This window comes from Euprymna scolopes, chromosome 2 (assembly GCF_053919585.1).
Source record: "Euprymna scolopes isolate OS-2025 chromosome 2, ASM5391958v1, whole genome shotgun sequence".
Taxonomy (NCBI): domain Eukaryota; kingdom Metazoa; phylum Mollusca; class Cephalopoda; order Sepiida; family Sepiolidae; genus Euprymna; species Euprymna scolopes.
In genome coordinates, this window is record NC_136483.1 from 78,707,437 (window position 1) to 78,725,832 (window position 18,396).

Below are 18,396 nucleotides of genomic sequence, written 5' to 3' on the forward strand. Positions count from 1 at the left end.
AAAAAAAGACAAAAAACCCCTTAAATTATAAATAACAAAAATAGATGGAGATTCGAATCTTTATCACGAAACTACCAGAGGTAGTTTTGCGATAAAGGGACGTAACTCTTGCATCCACAATACTATGCAATTTCAGAACAATGCATTTCAATTTTATTTTCAATATTTAAAAAATATTTTAATGGTGTTTTTTAATAATACTTAAAAATAATTTAATAGCATTTATTTCGATTTTATTTTTTTAATATTGCAACACAAACTTTTACTGGATATAAAGAATACAGTTTCTAAGGACTTTTCAAGATAAGAATAGAAATAAGGCCTTTTCAAGTCTGTATGTATACTGAATTATGATGTCCGAAATTATTAATTAAATCAAATTATAAATAATGATGCTTGGATAATGTAATTGTAAATAATAAAAATAATAATTTAATATGAAATTATCTAAGATAAACAGCGTTTTTTTATGAAAAAATATTTATATGCATGAATTTTTTTTTTACTTACCTCCCTACGAGGCCAGAGTCAGACAAGGTCGATTTTTAATGGGTGGGGGGAAGCTCCCCAAAAACGGGCACTAAAAAAATGTATTAGTCATGAAGGATTTCTGCTAATTACACGTAATAGATAACTAAAGATGATCATCCCATAAGAAAAACGAAAAAACTAATAGGAAATTAATTAAAATGAATAAAAGAATATGCAAATTAGCTAGATCTTTTGCAGATCAATCTAGATCTCTGAAATGTTTTAACATAAACTACTGTAAATTACTCTTGAATTTTCATTTTGGTTCTTGGCCTTCGGGCGGGGATCAAAGTATAGTATCTGTTCCGGCAGATACTGCAAGCAAAGAACATATGTGGGGTTACCCCCACATATAAGACCTTGGTCAATATAGGGGCAACCCTTCATACCAATTGTCACTATCTGGCTCCCCTACTCCTCAGGGAGTTGGTCCCCATTTCCCCTTCACTCCTCACATTAAAAATCGGCCTTGTACCTAATTTGCTCGGTGGGGGAGCAAATAAATACCCTGTAAATTACTCTTGAATTTTCATTTTGGTTCTTGGCCTTCGAGCGGGGATCAAAGTGTAGTATCTGTTCTGGCAGATACTGCAATCAATGACCATATGTGGAGGAACCCCCACATATAAGACCACTGCCCTTGTGGCAATCAGTTATTGGTCAATGTAGGGGAATCCCTTCATCCCAATTGTCACCGGGGAGCTGGTCCCCATTGCCCCAATCTCTCCACATTAAAAAAACGGCCTTGTGCCTAATTTGCTCAGTGGGGAAGCAAATAAATACACTCTTGAATTTTCATAATGTAACCGTCTGTAACTTCTTTGATTATAAAGATAGTGATGACTCAAAAAACGTTGTGTCCGTGAGGTTCTAAAGTTTTGATCAATAGATTCAATGTCAAAAACATTTTTCCCTTAAGTGAGGATAGATAAGAAATTTTCACTACTTTTTCAACAGCCATCATATTTTGATATTTTCATATGCCCACTTTTTCAAAAGTGTTGTCTGTGCGGGCTGCAAATAAGCTGGCAATGGGCAGTATGTCTGACATGCCTATTCTATGCTATTGTTATTCATAATCTGTCCTGGTGCTACCAGATCAAGCCGACTCAAGATACTGGCTTCCTGACCTAAAATACACCAAACATTGATGTTATTGTTTTTTTCCTTTTTTTCCCTTTCTCTTTGCAAAACTCAATCATGTTCTGCAAAATCCTCAAAAACAATAATTTTGGTCTGCAAAACAACCAAACCAAACTCCATAAATAAATATTTGAATATATAAAGAATTTAAATTAGTGCAGTCAGCACTAAATAACCCGAAAAGAGTTGATATGCCGTAAAACAAAACAACCATATTCTTAATCTGATTAGGTAACTTATTAAAAAAACATATTCCTCTATTACACACACAAAAAAAATTAATTTGTTAATTTGAAATTTACCTTGTAAATTTCATTTCAGATTAAGAAAAAAAAATTTTTTTAAGTCGCCACGTGTTAGAAATGACTTAATTATGAAAGCTTCAATTAAATTATTTCATCTTCCTTTTGATGAAAGTAGTTGATGTTAATTTTTTCCAATATTAAATTTCCTAAAATAAATAAATAAAAATAAAAAAAATTTACTTATTGTAATTTTAAAAATGTGTTTTGCATTTCTTATGTTTGTAAGCCTAGATATTTTTTAATAAATAAATTTTATATATTTTTAATTAATTATGTTTTAAAAGGTAAACGTGACTATGTGTCTGAATTTTTGAGATGAAGATTGATAATTTTTATTATGTAGATTAATTGGGCTACTGTTCTCATCTTGAGTGTTATTTGTTTTCGGTACTAATGCACTTATTGATCCTTGCTATTTTTTAAATAGTATTTTGAGGTTTAATTAAAGTTTTATATCTGTTTTTATTAAATTGTAAGGTTAAAGTACAGAATAGGTACAAAACACCTTCCCCATGTTAAGAATAGCTTTCTAAATATTATTTGAGCACGGATCAATAAGTGCAATAGTACCTTATTTTCTTCAGGTATCTCTTGTTAAACTTGATCACAACAACCCACGGCATAACATATAAAGTAAAATTCAGTTGAAAAGTGATACTCTTCTAGAGGTTAAAGGTTCAATCCTCAGTGCGGGTGATACTCAGAATACAATTGTGAATTGCTTAAGCCTTCTACCCGGTCATGGCTAATCGAATGAGAACATGCTACTCCAGTGGATTTAATAAAGGGTTCCATTTGAAATTTCATGCAGATTCCCTAGTTTGACCCAAGACACCCAAAGAAGGTTGGATGTTACATCGGCCGAAACGTTGTGAAAGTAACACTCAAGATGAGAACAGTAGTCGAATAATCCAAATAATATGAACGTTACCACTGTTCATATCATCTTCGGTTTAACATCCGTTTTACATGCTGGCAGGTGTTGGGTGGCATTAAGAAATTGACTTTCAAACTAACCTATATCTGTCAGGCCTTTATTTATTCTTCTTTCAAGTCAATGTTTTCCTTGGCCTTTCCCTGTGAACTACCTCAACCGTCGCATCTAACCTAAGAACTATCATCTATTCAATGTGACCATACTATTGAAGTCTCCTGTTCTGCACATATCTTTCTATACTATCCAGATTTAATCTTTCCGAGGTTATTAGAACTAAGCCTGTCATTAAGATTCGCATTATCCATCCTCATTCTCATATTGGTGGCATAAATCATTTTAAAGGTACATAATTTTGCTAGTATTATAATGTTGAGTTTTCGAATAGACAGCCAATTATGTCAATTTCTTGTTGACGTGTCACGTACTTACCTCCCCTCCCCCCACATTTTTAAAGGAAGTGGTAATGCCTAGGAGAATGGTCTCATGGCAACAGAACAAATACTACACTAACTCAAATTCCTCAAAAAGAAGAAGAAAAAAAATGTAATACCAGAGGGGATGTTATGACAAATTAACCTATACTACATTACTCTCCAAAAGGAGAAAGTAATGTCTGGGAGGATGGTATCATGACAACAGAACTGATACCACACACTACCAATACCATTCTTAGAATAATAGTGAAAGATAACATTAATCAAAAATAATATCGTAAACTAAATTCAACATTAAAAAGATAGTACATTCAATAGTGCAATAAACAGACGTAAAGTTTCTGCTTCAGACAAATCGTACGTAACAGATTAAGAAAATGCAAAAATCATTGTTTGGATGACGGCATCTTATTTCTCCTTAGGATTGACCCACAACATATGTGAACGTAACGTCCCTGACCTAGTAATAAACAAAAATAAATAAACAAACAACTTTTCTACTATAAAAAAAATATTTGACTCGTGACTCAACTCTGAAATTCAATTATAATTTTGATAAAATTACATCAAGATTCAATAATAGTGCGTATCAGAGAAGTGATCAGACAATTTTATTATAATGGGTTGCGCCGGTTGCGGTGGTGTTACTACTCAAACTACTTTCAAACCTTGTTGACATGTAATTGTCTGCTCTCTCAGCTGTTGCGAAAATCGTAAACTAACAAAGACTATATCATCTGGTGGCTGAATAAATCGACGATTTTCATTATTTTAATGTCACCATATAAAAATTTAAAATAAGAAAAAAAAAAAAAAAAAAACCTTTCATAGTTTTGAGGGTAAACCTGACTTGATACATGATTTAGAATTAGTCTCATGTACTGACGGAGAATCCAAAGTCAGGGTTAGAAATGATCGAAGCAGTTTACGATTTTTTTAAACTTTTTTTTTTTTTTTGTCAGAGACTAAATTTTTTTTAACTGACGAACTCTTCGTTCAATATTTTTTTATATCAAATCTCGGGATTGACTAGAGATATCAGCCGATACTCGGAGCTGACATTGTATTAGAAATCTTCTGGGTACCAGTTCCTAACAAGCACAAAGTTACTTTCTATGTTGTGAATGAATTTTCAAGAAAATTCTAAAATATTAAATTATATAAGATGGGAATTGGGTTTATCTCTTTATTAATAAAAAATTACACAACGATTTCTCATGTGTCATTGTGTGTGTGTGTGTTTCTCGTCTTTGCATGACTTTATGCAATGTTTAAAATTTGCAATTAATCGATTTTTATTAAAATAAAAATAAAAAACGCAATAAAATTAAAAAAAAAAAATGTTAAGTTGAATTATGGTATTGTGAATCCACCAGAATGAATACCTCACCTCACTAACGACGAACGTATACAGAACGTTTTCCCAAGTAAACAAATGAGTAATGTAAGTTAAGAGTTTTAAATAAAATAATTCCTTTTATTAAAAAAAAAACAAAAAAACTTTTTCACAAATAAACAGAACTTTTCATTTTTTATTTCAGATTTTAATAAAACAATTCAATCAACCGGGTACAATCACGTCATTATTTAAAATTTAATTTAAGCACGTGATTGAAATTTCAATTAAATTAAACACGTGTATTCCTTGGTGCCCGGAAAACTCGTCCCGGGAAAACTCGTCTCGGGAAAACTGGTCCCCTTTCGCTAGGTAGGAAAACTGGTCCCTTATTGAATAAATATCGATTGAAAACACATTTTATGATCATTCTTGAAGGAGATATTATTTTTTTTAAATAGACTATAGCCCCCCCCCCCCTAATATTTTTAAAAAATATTTTTACTTGTTTAATGTTTTTTTTTGTTTTTTTTTAAATAAAATCGATTTTCTAAGTGTCCGTTTTCTACCTAACTGGCTAAGTTCTTAGTGGTTTCACTTATATTAAAGCGTTTATTATGTTCATACAAAGTTAATTACAAATTTTTTTTTTGTTCTTATTTTAACGATGTTTTTTGGAGTCATAAAAACAATAATTAAAAACAAAACCAAAAAATTAAAAGACAGGGAGCGATTCGATTCTTCGTTACTTTTTGTTTTGGTTTTTTAATTATGATAGTTTTTTTGTTGTTATGTTTTTGTTTTCTCTCATACCAAATGCACTCATGCGTTATTCAAAATTATAATTTTATCAATTATCAACATTTATTGTCGTCCTGTCAAATTTTGCAAAAATTAACTAATAAATTAAAAACGGGGTTTGTATTACTGTACACATAGATTCGAAAAAGTTTTCAAAAAACAAATATATAACAAATAAATGTTATCAAAGGCAAGATAAATTACTTTTCTACCAAACTGGATATAATTTTCGTGTTTTTATTCAATTTAACATGTTTATTCAGCTCAAAAAGCATACAGTGTTTATCGATGTATTGGAAAATTCAAAATGGCGGCCGACTCTCTCTTTAACACGGTAAGTTCGGGAAAAGGTGTTATAAATAATAAACTAGACAAAATACTATTAAAAAAAACACCGAATATATGTCAAGTTATGTCACGGTAACATATATTGAGCAAATTTCTAACAGTATTTTGTCTAGTTTATTATTTATTACACCTTTTTCCGAACTTACCGTGTTAAAGAGAGAGTCGGCCGCCATTTTAAATTTTCAAATACATCGGTAAACACTGTATGCTTTTCGAGCTGAATAAACATGTTAAATTGAATAAAAACACGAAAATTATATCCAGTTTGGTAGAAAAGTAATTTATCTTGCCTTTGATAACATTTATTTGTTATATATTTGTTTTTTGACAACTTTTTCGAATCTATGTGTACAGTAATACAAACCCATAAATTCTTTTTATATTAATATAAAAAAGCGGTCTCGTTTATGAACATAATAACCGCTTTAAAATAAGTGAAACCACTAAGAACTTAACCAGTTAGGTAGAAAACGAACACTTAGAAAATCGATTTTATTAAAAAAAAAAAAAAAAAAAAAAAAAAGACATTAAACAAGTAAAAATATTTTTTTAAAAATATTATGGGGGCTATAGTCTATTTTAAAAAACAATATCTCCTTCAAGAACGATCATAAAATGTGTTTTCAATCGACATTTATTCAATAAGGGACCAGTTTTCCTACCTAGCGAAAGGGGACCAGTTTTCCGGAGACGAGTTTTCCCGGGACGAGTTTTCCTAAATTCGTATTCCTTTATAATGGATACTAGGCACCGCCAAAAATGGCCGCAAAATCAAGTTGTTGTTGTTTTTTAAAACTAAATTACATTTATTAAAATCCATTATTTCTGAGTAACTTTTTTTTTTCCAGAAAGATAAAACCCTGAATTTTATCATATAGAAAACAGAATAATGTAAAACTTTTTCTACTATTTTTAATTCAATTTTAAATGTTAAATTTTCCCAAAAAGTTAACAATTGACATTTTTTGTCTTGCACAAAAAACGTACTTAAATATTAAAAAAAAAAAAGGGTTTTTGAAATAATTAATTTATTTATTGCCTAACTAAGATTTAGGATGATTTTCTAAGAGAATATGCAAAAATATTATAATATAAGTACCTGAATTTCAAATAATTCCACTTATTCATATAGGTAACCAGATATTTCGCGTCGACGTAGAGTTCAGATCGACTCTGTTTACGTTTTCTTTTGATAAGAAGAAAACTATCGAAGGTCAAACAGGCCAAAAAAACTTATTTTTCAGTGACGAAAATTTCAATGTATTATTAAGCTGAGGCTGGCCAGTACCAGATGGGTGACCATTTGTATGAGTTTGGTTCTTAATGTGTATGTGTGTGGGGGCCAGGCTCCCCAAAATGGGGGGGGGGCAATTTAAAGCAGAATAAAAAAAAATTATTTCAGCGCGTTTGGTCCACCGTAGTCGAAAGGCGGCAAACGTTTTCAAACGAGATCGAAAAAAATGATGCTATTTTTAACACAAAGGGCACAATATTTATCGAATTTTTTTTTTTTTTTGTATCGATTATTCAAAGCATGCCCTGTTTAATAATGGTCATGCATTATTCGGCTCGCTAAAAAAAAATTGTTAATTTATTTATCAAAAATTTTAAAATGGCTTTTTTCGTATAAATACTAAAAAAAATTTTTTTTTGTTTTGCTTAACTTAAATTAATTATTTTACTTAACATATTCACCGAATTTCACGCTTCAAAACACAAAAGCGGGATAATTAAACACAATCGAAGTTCTGATATTCAGACGTCAAAATAAGGTATGCAAACAATTTTTTTTTATTTATTTTTTTTAATCTATAATTCTGTCCCTTACAACAACACAATATGTTTTGTTCAGTTTCAGATGATTATTTTAAGCATATTTGTTCCCACTTCAAAACAAGGGGGGGTTTGTAAGCAAAAAAATATATATATATAAATATCGTTTATGAAAAATAAGTACACTGTTATAAAGTTCATTCTTCTAATAATCGCTGAAAATTTCGTATTGATCGGATAATTACCTGATTTTTGGTAGATTTTTAAAAAGACGGTCCGTCAAAAAGTACTGACCTGCCCCCCCTCCCCCAGTTTTGGCGGTGCCTAATGGATACTAACAGCAAGATGACGAGTGAAAAGTTCTTTTTTGTTTGTTTGTTTTTTGCTTTTTGGTGGTGGGGGTTGTTCGTAAAAAACGTTTTATTTTTAAAATAAAAGAAATTATTTTTATTCAAAACTCTTGATTATTCATTTGTTTACTTGTGAAAACGTTCTGTTTACGTTCAGTAAGACAGCAGTGTCACCCACTTTATTCCCTTTTGCTCGATATAGGGTTAGAGAATATTCATACAATTAAACGACAATCCTGTCGATTACTTTGTGATCTTTTGAATTTTCAAGGAATTTGGAAGCATATAAACTGTCGAATAGAAAGTTGTTTCTTGCTTTAAAATTGTTAATAAATTCTCATATAAAAAGACTAGCAGTGGCGATCGGGGTTGCCCGGTCGTAAGTACACTTTATGTAGATCTTGTATTTATTATTACAAAGCCAATTCTCTATTGAATATTATATTTTATCTAATATATAGTACTGATTACAGAAATTAAAAAAAAAAAAAAAATGACTTGTGTGCCATCGGTTAGAATCAAAACCAAAACAGTTAGCCCTCCAGCTGCGTTCCTTACCGGTTGAGCTATCGACAGATAGATATGAAAGCTTTTTAATTAAACAACTTCAAGCTATCTTTGAATTTGCGAATGCGCACAAGTAATAAGAATATGTTGTGCTAACCTAAAAAAATCCTCACTTACTTAATTACTTACTCATCTTTCATTATGAACATTCAACAAAAGAAAACACTTATGTTGGAACAATTTAAACTAATATTCCTAACACGTAAATAAATGTTTATTTCATGTTAATACAGGGATTTCGTGTTCTTAATTTCTGGATTTCATTTTTATTTTTTATATAAGGATGTGGATTGGTGAAACCTTTCTATTAATCAGCGATCCCGTTAAATTTACCTTTAATGATCCTGCAGGTACACTCCTACTCTGACTTCAATAAGGTTGTGATGCATGCAACTTTGTTCCTAAAATTTGATAAATCCCAATTATAAATTGTTTATTCTACCGAACCACATTTCCTATAAGTGGTAACTCCGCTATGAGTCTATCCTATAATTGGTGAGCCTCACATAAATTCAGAAACTGATGACACCTCAGACGGAATACAGAGTACGGATCGCTCATTTCAAATAATGTCACTAATAAAATAACGGCAGTGAACATTTTATTAATTCAAAAAATTATAACTCCTGTGGCATATGGAGAGTGATCGAGGAATCACCAGATGACAGTGGTGGACTAGAACACCCATGTGACAAATAATGGAGAACAACACTGTCATCAAATTCAACTATGCTTGCATGAGTAAAAGTCCCGCCTTTTGGGCTGACAAACCAGCACTTTGGTTCGCACATGTAGAAGCCCAATGTTATAATCAAAGGATCCACAGAAAGCTTACCAAACTCAACCACATCATGGCTTCACTATCACACAAGGTACTAGCTGAAGTGCTTGACTTAATCATGGCCCCACCTGGATCAGTTACAAACCATACTTTTAAGGCAGAATTGATTAAACGAACATCGGATTCACAACAAAAACGCCTCTGCAAAGTCCTCACTAAAGAGGAGCTGGGTGAGAAGAATAAAGCAATTAGTAGGTGAGAACCCATTTCAACCGGACATTTTGAAGCAACTATTTGTCAATAGACTGCTGTCTGGAGTCCAAATGATACTCGGGTCCACTCGGAAGACGACACTGGTCGAAGGTTTGGCTGACCATGCTGACAAAATTATGGAGGTCACAGCGTCAGTCTCCCCAGTAAACCAAACTGCAATCCAGACCATTTCTCATACCACACCCAAAGTCGACAAAGACAACACGAACGCCAGAGAGATGCTTAAAAAAGTTAAGCAACCAGATGCGGAATCTAACCATAAGGCAGCATAGGCCATACTGTCCTCAACAGGACAGCTTTCATTGCCAACACCGAGAGTCGAAACAGATACCCTTGTTAAGACAACAGTGATGATACACAATTATGCTATTATTATTGACATTATGCAAAAAGAGCTGCGAGATGCCGAAACCCTGTGCATTTACACAAATATCTAAATCTATGGGAGACAGCATGGCCAGGTAGTAAATATAACTGACACACCTGGCTGATTTTGTACGTGTCACACTTTCTATGTCACTGACAACAATTCAGGCATACATTTTCTCATTGATACAGGAGCAGAAGTGAGTGTTATGCCAAGCAAGCTGATAAAGGAACAACAAACACAGACACAGTTTCTTTTACAAGCCGCGAATCACTCTCATTCCAACCTACAGTCACAAAGCAATGACATTAAACCACGGTCTGAAACGCACATTTCAGTAGATATTTATCTTGGCGAAGCTCCCATTCCCAATACTAGGGGCAGATTTTCTACACCGTTTTGGCATACTCGTCGACATCAAACACAGGAGAACATTGGATAACAATACTGGATTATCAGTACAAGGCAGAATCAGCAATTCGGCAAAAATAAACCCAGTCATATTAAAAGATGCTAAAGACATATACACTAGAATATTCAATGTTTTTCAAATATTACACAAACACGCATTATATATGGACTCAAGGTCCACCCATAAGCGTGTGCCCGCACAGACTCCAACCCAACTGTTTAAGGGCAGCTAAACACATGCTGGACCTAGGCATCATTCCTCCATCTCAAAGCAACCGGTAGTCACTGCTCCACATCGTCCGCAAGAAGACATTGGGTGACTGACGTCCTTATGGAGATTTATGGAGATTATAGGGCACTTAACAGCCAAACAGTTCTAGATAACTATCCGATACTTCACTTGCACGATTTTTCCAATTCGCTCAATGGAAAATTTTCAATTTTCTCCAAAATTGACCTCGTGCGCGTGTACAATCAAATCTTTGTCGACCCCAAAGACATCCCTAAGACTGCCATCATTACTCCGTTTGGACTTTTTGAATTCATTAGAATAATACATTTCGGATTGAGAAATGCCGTCCAGGCTTTTCAACAGTTCATAGACGCAGTTACACATGGATTGCTTTTTGTTTACACGTACCTTGATGACTTCTTAGTGGCAAGCACATCCACAGAGGAACATATTCAACACCTCAACAAATTATTTCACAGACTATCGGAATATGGTATGATCATCAAGCTTAACAAATGTGAGTTCTGTGTTTCATCATTATCTTTTCATGGTTATATTATTGACAAGGAAGGCATTTGTCCCCTTCCTGAAAAGGTTCAATCTTTTGTCGATTACCCTGTTTCCATTCATCTTCATAAACTATGGGAATTTCTGGATTTAATTAACTTTTACAGACGATTCTTACCTCATTGTGCCGAATTAGCACAGCCCTTAACTGATCTTCAGAATAGAAAAAAAAAAAGAAGGAAGAGATTACTTCAAGCGAATATGAACTGCACTCTTTCTCAGTTTTAAAAAGGACCTTAGCGAACGCTACATTGTTGGTTTTTCCAGAAACAGACACATCACTTGCGTTATTCGTAGATGCTTCCAATGTGGGTATCGGAGAAGTGTTACAATTCATTGATGGTTTATGGCAACCATTATCCTTCTTTTCTAGAAGACTTCAAAATGCTGACAGAAAATACAGTACTTTTGGAAGGGAATCGCTCGCTGCTTATTCCGCGGTAAAACATTTCTGATTTATGTTGGAAGGTTCAAATTTCACTACTTTTACCAATCACAAACCACTGTCACATGACTTATTCGCTAAGCCCAGCAAACATTCGCCCAGAGAAGCTCATCACTTGGATTACATCTCACAATTTACTTCGGACATTAAATATATCAAAGGCACCGAAAATATGGCTACTGACATACTATCGCGTATGCATGTCAACACCATACAACCTGTTCATGATATGAATATCCATCAGATCGCTAAGGAACAGGAGAGCGATGAAAACTTAAACTTATGACAATCTGCCAGTTTCAACAAGTTCCCTTGCCCTTCTCAAGCGATTTTATTTGGTGCGACAATTGGACTGGACACAAACGTCCATATTTACCTCTCCAACACAGATGAGCAGTTTTTTCGAAATTATACAATTTATTGCACCGAGGCGTTTGAGCGACATAGAAATTGGTGACATCATGTTTCACATTAACAAGGACATACGAGACTGGTCACGGAGTTGTATCCCTTACCAGAAATCCAAAGTCACTCAACATATTCAGAGCTCACTAGCAAATTTCTGTATTCCTGAGGCTCGTTTTATACATGTTCACATCGACATAATGGGTCCATTATCACCTTCAAAGAACTTTACATATCTGCTCACTTATGTCAACAGATTCTCCAAATAGCCCAAAGCCTTACCTATCACTGACGTCTCTGCCAAGATTTTCGCCAAAACACTAGTTTTACAGTAGATATCAAGATTTGGTGTGCTGGAAATTATTACCAGAGACAGAGGTAAACAGTTTGATTTCTATTTTTTTTGCTGAACTTTATACAGACCACACTTTAATCACCCGCCCTTGAATGGCTTGGTTAAACACTTCCATCGTCAACTGAAGGCTTCTTTAAAGGCATATCCCAATCCTAACAACGAGATAAGAATTCCTCCCTCTCGTACTCCTTGGTATCAGATCTACCATTAAAATGGATATTGGACTGCAACTGACCTTACTGGGACAGATGATTGCACCGACTGCTATTAGTAGCACGCTAGATCCAACTAGGTATATGTCTCACTTGAAGAAGTACATGTTGAGACCCTTGCATGTCGAACCAAGGGCCCAAAAAACTATGATTCATCTTTCTCAGGACATGCACACATGTATTTGTAAGCAATGATGGAGTACCCTTGTGCCTGCAGTCGCCTTACTCCGGTTCTGTTGAGTGTCGTTATTTTCTGGATTTCACTTTTATTTTTTATGTAAGAATGTGGATTGGTGAAACCTACCTATTAATCAGCGATCCATTAAATTTATCTTCAATGGTCCCACAGATGCACTCCTACTGTCGACTTTAAAGTTGCAACACACGCAACGTTAGTCCCAAAAATTGATAAATTAGTTATTCTACCAAGCCACATTTTCTATAAGTCATGACTCCATTGTGAGTCTATCTTATAAATATTTTAAAGTTTTCCATAAGAGCTCTGTGGGCTGGATTAAAGACTTTGGTGGGCCGAATCTGACTCGCAGACCGTAGTTTGGATACTCCTGTTATAAAGCATCCTTGGTGTATGATTACTATTTCCTGTTAATTTCAGTGATATTTAAAGAGTTTATCGGTTAAATATTCACAGATGTATGGTGTCAGACACACACACACACACACACACACACACACTTGTTTTATTTATATAAGATTGAAAGTATAAGAGGGCATCTTTATCTTATAATTTCATAGAGATTAAAATAGCATGCCCTTTTTTAAAATAGTGTTAGTTTTTATAACAATTTGGTTCAATACATATGACATAACTACATTTAAATCTGAAAATCCCCTTGAAAGAAAAAAGAAGAAAAAACGAAAATGAAAGTAAAGACTACTGAGCACAACGCTGCTGGGTAGGTAAAGTTAATTTAAAAAATGTCTTACGTGCATGTTTAAAATAAATAAATAAATAAAATAAAAAAATTTAATCAAATTATAAAATAAATCGAAGTGGGGAGATTGCTTGTAAAATAATCGATAGATTTTTTTTTTTTTTTTTTTTTTTTTTTTTAATATTTCGTAAAATCTCAAACTGGACACTTACTGTAAAATGACATTTACAAATTTTTTTTTTTTTTTTTTTAAATTTACGTCTTATTTTAACCACGTCATTCCTTTATTTACCTGCCTCCCCGCGGAGGCAGAGTTAGACACAGGGTCGGTTTTTAATATGGAGAAGACCCAGCTCCTCCAAATGAAGCACTCTGGATCGAGACAAAAATTAAAACTCCCTCATTCTAGAAGGATCTCTCCTTCACTAACCGAAGACAGAATAAATGACGTGCCGTATCAGAACTATCTTAACAAAAACAATTTTATAACTAATTCCAAAGTTAAATAATTAAGTTTAAAGAAAATAAAGAGAATGGCGAAAAGGGTCTGCCTTCTTTTGACTTGTGCATTTTAGCATCCTCATTTAAAAAAAATCTTTTTTGTCATTTTCGAGAGAGTTCCGTCCGCGCAAAGGAAGAGTTAAAAAGGGAACACACCAGGTTTAAAATGACATTCAATGACGTTAAAATGCACAAAAAAATGACATTCAGTGACGTTAAAATGCACAAGCACCTTGTTTTTTGTTTTAATGTAGGTACCCTATACCCCCCCTTAAAGGGTGGCAATCTGGATTTGTGCACTTGTGCACATAATGAAAATTAGATTATTATTATTATTATTATTGTAGTCGCCAACTAATCTGATGTTTTTGTGTGGTTTTATGGGGGTTTTCTAGTGCCATGAGAACGATTTCTAGCCCTAACAAAACCACCCAATTGGAAACAGGAGTGATTGATAATTAACAAAAATTGTCTCGATCTAGGAAGACTTCTCTTTTGATAGAGGACAGACCACTGGTCTTAATCCGAAGGTCAAGGAAGTCATTATAAAAAAAAAAAGTCTAAGATACCCAAACCCAACGTCTTCGGTATCATTAGGAAGAGATAGGGGGGGGGGTCAACAATTTTGTTGAAAAGAGCAATTGTAGAATTATATTCTATTAAATCATATTTAAGGAGAGGAGGGGTAGACATTTGGATTTTTTTTAGCGGATCTTACATATTAATCTTAAAAGTTTTGAAAGGAACGGATATATATATATATATATATATATATATATATATATATATATATATATATATATATATAAGAGAGAGAGAGAGAGAGAATGAATTAATTGAGAAATTTGTTTTTTCCATTACAAGCTAAACAAAAATTAAAATAAAAACAATGGTTTAAAAATTTTAAATAATTTTTTTCAGTGGTCATCACGAGTTTTTATTATTAGCCAACTGAGACGAAATCAATGATTTAAAAATAGAGGAACTCGTCGTTACGAAGTAGTTGGAAGTTACTCACGCCTTGAAATTCGCGGCTTGGAGCACGAGAAAAATCACATTAGAGGAAGGGGGGAATCTCAATTTCTACGGAATAACAAAACTGATATAACAAGTGTCTGTCCGTTTTATTTCTCTATTATTATTATTATCATCATCATCATTTTCATAAATGACAAACAAACATTTGAATGTACATTTTTTAAATGGTAGATTACTGGTTTTGACTATTAGAACGTCTTTTTATGCAATAGACTTAGAAGAATAAGAATGATGACTGACCGGCAATAATAAAAATAAATAAATAAAATAAAATAGTTGAGTTTCACAATAAACGAAACTACACATTTCATTAAATCAATTAAATGTTTGCCTTTGTTTTGCATTTGTTTTTGGGTTTTTTTAATAATTAGAGAAAAACGCAACTCAAAATAATATTGCACAGTTCAAACTTTCATGTTTTAAATTGTTTTTCATATGCACTAATTTCTTAATTTATACACAAGTGGTATTCCGTAGTATAAATAAATGAATAAATAAATAAATAAAACACCTGATCGTAAAGCGTTATGTTATCGTTGACAAGGAAAAAATTACGCGTCATCTTATATGAACTCTAGATAATAATTGATAAAATACCATTAAGATAATGTTAAATAACAACTGTCTTCATCACCAGGTTGTATACTAATTGCTCTACCAATCAAACTGCTTACAAGGAAAAAGTTCAGTTAAAAATACATACCTTTTCGAGCCCCATTTATTTTCGTCAAATAAAAAGCCAGGTGCCCGACAAGGACAACGGATTAAAAAAAAAAAAAAAGGAAAAAATACCCTTTTTTTTTTTCGAGGCAGACGGAGGAGATATAGATAAATAATTACGAAATAAAGACCTTTTATGTCAGTATTGTATTAATTGGGGAGAGGATCGAATTAATTGATTTAATAGATCCAGCAGAGAAGTAGTATTTTGTATTTTAGTTTATTAAAAATAAATAAAGCAGGTAGATGAAAAAAAATTCTGCAAAAAATAAATAAATAAAATAACCATCAGGGGTTTTACGAACGAAAAATACTCGTTTTCAAATATTCAAGTCTAATGATTGTACTCTCTAAGGAAATAAAACTCCTTAAATAAATTATTATAATACTCAGATGGATCTGACTCTCATTTTAGAGTCAGTGTAAAAAAATAAAATAAAAAAATAAAAAATTAATATTAAATAAACAAAATTAATCAATTTCCAATAATGAATAAAATAAAAACATTCGAAATCGAACTTTCAGTATATACTAGACGTAATATAGTACTAAAGCAGTAAAGCAAAAGCACACCTACATAAAAAAAAAGGGAGTAAAAAGACGACATCTATCTAGTATATCAGAAATTATTAAACAGAATTATTAAAATTTTAAGCTAAATAGAAAATATCTTACCTTTTTTCTTTTCTCGGCATAACGAGAGAAAGGATCGAATTAGGGGAAAACAAGATCCAATGTAAGAAAAAATGTTTCAGGAGAAAAAATTAGCGTATAACGAAATATGATCCGAATGTATTAGTAATAAGTAAAAGTTTGTTTAAAATCCCCTTCGTTTTGAAGCCGCTCAGCATACACATATGCGTGTATATAAAATATGTACCGATCCAGGCGGCTGAACTGACTGACTGTTATTCGTGTTTAGTTGTATTGATGAAAGACAGATAGAAAGAAAGACACTTCTCCTTTTTCTCGCTCAACCTTAAAACTCACCGCCTACGACTCTCTCTCTCTCTCTCTCTCTCTCTCTCTCTTTCTCTTATACACACACGTAAATAGGCTTTCCTCTTTTTCGTGTTTCTTTTTTCTTTGTCTTCTTTTATTAGTAGTATTGTTGTTGTTGTTGTTGTTATTATTATTATTATTATTAGTAGTAGTAGTAGTAGTATCTCTAGTATTAATAGTTGTAGTTGAACATTTTCTTTCTTTTCGGGTCTAATAATGCATTTAGTATACGCTTTATTGGAGTATAGTGCATTTGAGCAATCCTTCCCGTGTAGTACTTATTCAGCTAAATTGAATCTGCTACAAGAGTAAACCTTGAAACATTCTAACACTAGGGATTACCTCCTCCTTCAGGTGGTGGATTTGGTTTATTGCCAGTAGCCTTCCGCGCTCTTGCCGGAGAATGCTGTCGACGTCCATTCACAGCTGTTTTTATAACCATCCCAAGTGCTAATTCAAGAAAGCTGGATTTTCACCCTCTCCTATATTAAACGGACTTCATATCTAACCATGTTGTATTTGGAAAGTGCGGAAATGCCTCTGGAACAAGCTTCGGGAAAGTGAGACGTACACTCAGTTAGGAACACATTAATTAAAAAACGGTATCGTCGGTCCTTGCTCCGATAAAGCTGTAGTATCTGTTCTCCTCACGGTCAGAAGAAGAAATCTTTCTAGACTGAGGTAATTTAAATTTTTGTCCCAATTCAGAATTCCCGTTTTGGAGGAGTTGGATTTCTAACACAGATCTATTGAATAACTTTACTGGGGGAGGGGGGAGGGACGATTAAATAAGGACAAGCTTCCATAAATGAACTTGCTTTGTGAAAAAAAAAAAAAAAAAAAAAAAAAAAAAGACACGACGTACTCTCTCCACAGGATAAGTGATGACTTCAGGAGTATTTATCTTCTTCCCATTGCAGCAAAGTTAGACCTTAAGTCAGTTTAACGTTGGAAAGGGGAAATACAGCTCCCCAAAAAGGGCACTTTAGAAGGTTATAAAAATAGCTATGATTCGACCCATCTATATTCCATGGCAGGGGCACCTAGGCGATAAGTAATTACTTCAGCAGCACAATGTGTTCCACATGACAGCAACCTATCTATCCGAAACTGTTATATTGGCATTCTCCTTCGCCTAGATTAGTTACCCTACAAATGTTTAAAAGTCTAGTTTATCCATAACTATGGAGAGGAAGGATAAATGCATACCTTTCCCTCAATGACATTTGTGAAAGTGTGGCAATATAGTGCCCCTCCTCCAGCAATAGACCTCAAACGCATGAAACTTGTACAATAGCTGTGCTAACCACTTTTCCATGGAAAGCATCCGACTTTTTAAACTAGCTGTGCGTTAGGTGAGAAATGAATTAATTGCAAGTTTTGTATTGTGGATTAGATAGAATATAGATAAGCTCTCTCTATCCCCACTAGAAGCTAGAAAAACACTCACCCCTGATAATATCATACAAAGCTAACATGCATCCATGCATGAAATGTTGCTGCGATATATAGGCTAGTGCACCAACTACTAGTCTCTCTCTGTTGGACAGGGTCTAGAAAAGAATTTCCAATCTAATAAGTTCCACACTGTCAAACAAGCTTGAACACCTTTCCCATCACCAAAAATGTTGCGTCTCTTTGCTTGTTTTACGAGTACCTTAATGGA

The 18,396-nt window shown here is 33.3% G+C and overlaps 1 protein-coding gene across 2 annotated transcripts in view; it reads right to left on the minus strand.

Annotated features, from left to right (window-relative positions):
* Positions 1–16,759, minus strand: part of LOC145292841 (endonuclease/exonuclease/phosphatase family domain-containing protein 1-like) — a 230,395-nt gene extending 213,636 nt beyond the window's left edge. The window contains exon 1 of one of the 2 annotated variants that reach the window (XM_080138899.1): positions 16,404–16,759. The gene's annotated coding sequence lies outside the window, so the exon portion shown is untranslated. The remainder of the gene's footprint in view (positions 1–16,403) is intronic. The other variant, XM_080138891.1, reaches the window with a different exon arrangement.
* Between the last annotated feature and the right edge of the window lie 1,637 nt (positions 16,760–18,396).